Genomic DNA, 4,514 nt, shown 5'->3' with positions numbered 1-4,514 from the left:
TGGCCACATCTCCCACGATTAGCCCACGCCCCCGAACCTGTACCTGGGCCCGCCACAGCTCTCTACGCCACTGTATGTAGACAACGTGATGTACATCCCATCTTCCTGAGGAGTAAGATGGGAGCCCAGCCCAGTGTAACTAGCCAAACACGGAGTTATATACAGGGGGCAGGTGGACCTAGGAGGCAGACGGAGAAGGGCTGTGGGGAAGAAGGAAGTGGAGCAGCCAGAAAGAGGACTATCTCCGTCAAGAGACTACAGATACATTGCCCATGGTAACCCTAGATGGCGCCCTGTGACCCAGTACATTGACTCTCGCCTCTCAAATGTTTGAGGGAAGGGGGCAAGGCACCTTTATGTTCACATGCCTAATGGTAAATTCACCAATGAAGCCTGCTTCTGACAAGAGATCAAGGGTATGGCCAATATATTTGTTTAAGCTTAAGCACTTTTTTGCTCTTAAAATAGATACTATTTTTCTTGTAATGCTAGAAGTCTATAATGCCATGCACAAAAATAAGACCCTTCAAATATCTGATTAAAAAATTCTAAATAAATTGATTATAAATGTATCATATGATCACAAAGACATATGATAATACTGTACAAGAAATTCATCAATATTAGGTTTTCTACAAATTTTTTCAATTACAATCAGCTTTTATATTCATTGTAAATATATCAACATATATAAAAGTCAAATACCACTGACTGACTCACTGACTCATCATGAAATGTCCGGAAACCATGAGGACTAGGAACTTGAAATTTGGACAGTAGCTTTGTTTTGTGACGTAGGCACCCACTAAGAAGGGATTTTTCAAAAGTCCACCCCCATTTTTATAAATTCTTCATTATCTCTTAATCCAGATAAGATTTAAATTTGTTTTTTTGCATACAAACATTACCAAATTAAGTGCCTAAGTAGGTGTATATATTTTTAGCAGCATGATAATCTAGGTTAAAAAACAATCATTTTTTAACAGCTCTTTTTCCGACAATCTGTCGATTTTTTTTTATTTTAAATTGGAGGATTGATAGTGGCCTCCTTAGCATCCACTCCAAACTGTCATCATTCCGAGAATTCCTCTGATCCCATCAGACTACCATTTCCAGTTCAAACGTCTGCAGTTCCCGGTAAAGGTCTGCTACGCCATGACCATTAACAGAGCTCAGGGGCAGAGTTTGAAAGTGGCTGGTGTGGATCTGAGGGGTGAGTGCTTCTCCCATGGCCAGTTGTAAGTTTCTATTCCAGATTCAGCTCCTCTGACAGCCTGGCCATTCTCCAGCCTGAAGGAAAGACTAAAAATGTTGTTTACCAGGAAGTCTTTAAACATGAAAGTTATACGCACAGAAGCACGGGTATTCAGCTAGTACGCTAATAATTGTTCAACCAAAATTGAGATTACATTTATATTGTTGATTTGTTAGTTGTTATGGTTATTATGCATAATTATTCCTAGCTGTAAAATTATGTTGACATTACTATAAGCAATGGAAAGGTAGGCTTATAGCAAATCAGCTGTGTTATAATGTTATAATATAATGTGCTTATGCTGATGTATAAACAATTTTGTTCATGATTTATCACATACATTTCTGAGGTTCATTTTGTTAATATAATCATTTCAAAACACCTTATTATGTCATAAATACCACAGTCCAGTACTAACATATGCTATGGGATTAAACATGAAAGGCAGATGGAAAACATTTTATTCATTAAATGGAAATATTTACACAAAAATGTAATTTGGGGCCATTTAAACATGAGCAGGGTTTATTTTGTTATTGCTTTCACAGTTTTTTGTATTGCTACGGGCTATTTTTAATGATTAAAAAGCATTTTGGTCGATCATAATTGCTAACTGTACATCAGTTCCAGGCGTAGGTTTGGAAGATTTAGTCCAGAAATGTTTCCCTAGTTCATAGTATTGTGTGACTTACAATTTCTCTGGTTATTGGATGAATTTCTAATACCCCTTTCACATCACACTAAAAACCCGGTATCGACACGGCATATTGCCGTGTCGAAACGGGTTAGTGTGCGATGTGAAAGGTCCTTTGCAGAATTAGCGGGTCGCCTGACCCGGTAATTCAACCCGGTAAAAAAGAAGGGTTATTACCGGGTTGAATACCGTGTCTGGTGCAGTGTGAATGGGAGCCGTTCCGATGCGACACTGCTCCCATTCACAGCATAGGCAGAGGCGGCGCAGGAGATGAGCTCATCTCCCGGCGCCGCCTCCACCCCCGCCCCTGCTGCTGCTGCGCCCCCTGCTGCTATGGCAACCGACCCAGTATATTGCCGTGTCGGAAAGCCAGCAGAGGAGCGCAAATGCCGGATCCCACCCGGTAAGGACACGTTTCTCTTACCGGGTAGGATCCGGCATTTGCGATCTGAATGCAGCATAAGTATCTCCTCTTATCCTGCATGGTGTACAGTATAACTGTTTAAGCTGAGATATAGTCTATTGATGACTAGTGTTTTTATTACGCCTGCAAAGATTCTGAAAATTATTTACACAACACTGAAAGTATTATAATACATATTTACAGCTGTGCATTAATGTTTTTGCACAATAATTAATCTAGTAGGCACCAAACTACACAACTTAGCAGATCATTCTCTTAGCTGGATGCCAGTCATTGCCAGTTTTGCCACCTTGTTAAGCTGGCAAGAGCACAAAGTCCTCTTTAACGTCCACCTTTGGCACATATGAGAAGGAGGGAATGTCATGGGCACACAGGGACCTGTGGCTAAATGGATCCAGCTCTTGCATCTTCAGCTGCCATTCCATCCTCTGCACTGCATTCAAGGCGGCTGCTTCATGCTGTTGTCTCATTAACATGCAGACCTTCATTGTGCCGTACTTATCATCCACTTCTTGCAGCCAGGCCTGGAACTGGCGGGCGTTGTGTCGATCTCTGATGGATTTCTTTTCCTCTCTCTGATGTTCCATAGGCATGTTATAAACCTCATAGTCCAGCAGTATGGTGCAGGTGCTGAAAGGCACAGCCTAATTGGCTACTGCCCTGGCCGCTCTGCAATGAACTCTGAGAATCTCCTGTTCACAAGAGACTATGGGGTCTATTCATGAAGTAATGAAAAGTGTGGAGTAGTAAGCCAGTGGAGAAGTTGCCCATGGCAACCAATCAGCATTGACGTTACATTTATAATTTGCATACTATAAAATTAGAGAATTGGGTTCAATTGGGTGCACTCCATCCCCTAAACTAAATTATTGTTAAAATCCACTTTATTAATTTCATTAAAAAACAGATATCAGCATAAATACTCAGTTCAGCAGCCTGTACGGCCTAAAAATTATATTCTATGTTTATTATATCTTTAGCCTATAATAGGTTAATTGAGCGAAGTAGAGAATTTAGAAAAAAAAGGGTTGTGAAAGAAATATAAGAAATGTGAATAAAGATTTAAAAATATGCTGTGTCACGTCTCTTATTTGTCTATTATATATAAAAATTCCCATGCGTATGCTACCAGTGAATTGTATGCACAGGGTTAATATGTGTGCTGTTTTATATGTTGCGATATATGGTGTTTCATCCACAAGCAGAAGAATAAATGTCCAGTTTATGGTATTATGTAACCCTCAATGGCTACACAATAAATGTTATTTGTAACTTTATATCAATATTACCACCATTATTACTATATGGCTGCAGGGATTTATTAGTAACATTAATATTTTTACATATGGACCATAAGAATATCAAAATAATAAAATCCATGTGATTCGTGGCTGGGAATCATAATCCCAAGTGTAATCATTGGAGTCCATATATACTGTATGAACATTACATGACCACAGGCTAATTATAAACTTTTCTCAAACACCACATTCATTAGCTGTTAGATATAAGAGCTACAATCCAGGAAACCTAAGCAATTATTATTGATATAAAGTTACAAATATCATTTATTGTGTAGCCATTGAGGGTTACATAATACCATAAACTGGACATTTATTCTTCTGCTTGTGGATAAAACACCATATATCTCAACATATAAAATAGCACACATATTATCCCTGTGCATACAATTCACTGGTAGCATACGCATGGGAATTTTATATATAATAGACAAATAAGAGACGTGACACATAGCATATTTTTAAATCTTTATTCACATTTCTTATATTTCTTTCACAACCCTTTTTTTTCTAAATTCTCTACTTCGCTCAATTAACCTATTATAGGCTAAAGATATAATAAACATAGAATATAATTTTTAGGCCGTACAGGCTGCTGAACTGAGTATTTATGCTGATATCTGTTTTTTAATGAAATTAATAAAGTGGATTTTAACAATAATGTAATTTAGGGGACGGAGTGCACCCAATTGAACCCAATTCTCTTTCTTTATTTGTAGTCCAATATATTCTTATAATTGGTGGGTGGCACCCAACACGGACGGTTTGATAAAAGATGGAGACTTAATTGTTCCAATTACTGAGTCCAATGTTCCCTTTGAATAATTATTCACATTCTGG

This window comes from Pseudophryne corroboree, chromosome 5 (genome assembly GCF_028390025.1).
Source record: "Pseudophryne corroboree isolate aPseCor3 chromosome 5, aPseCor3.hap2, whole genome shotgun sequence".
NCBI lineage: Eukaryota > Metazoa > Chordata > Amphibia > Anura > Myobatrachidae > Pseudophryne > Pseudophryne corroboree.
The sequence above is the reverse complement of the archived record's forward strand: the minus strand, read 5'-3'. Positions refer to the sequence as shown.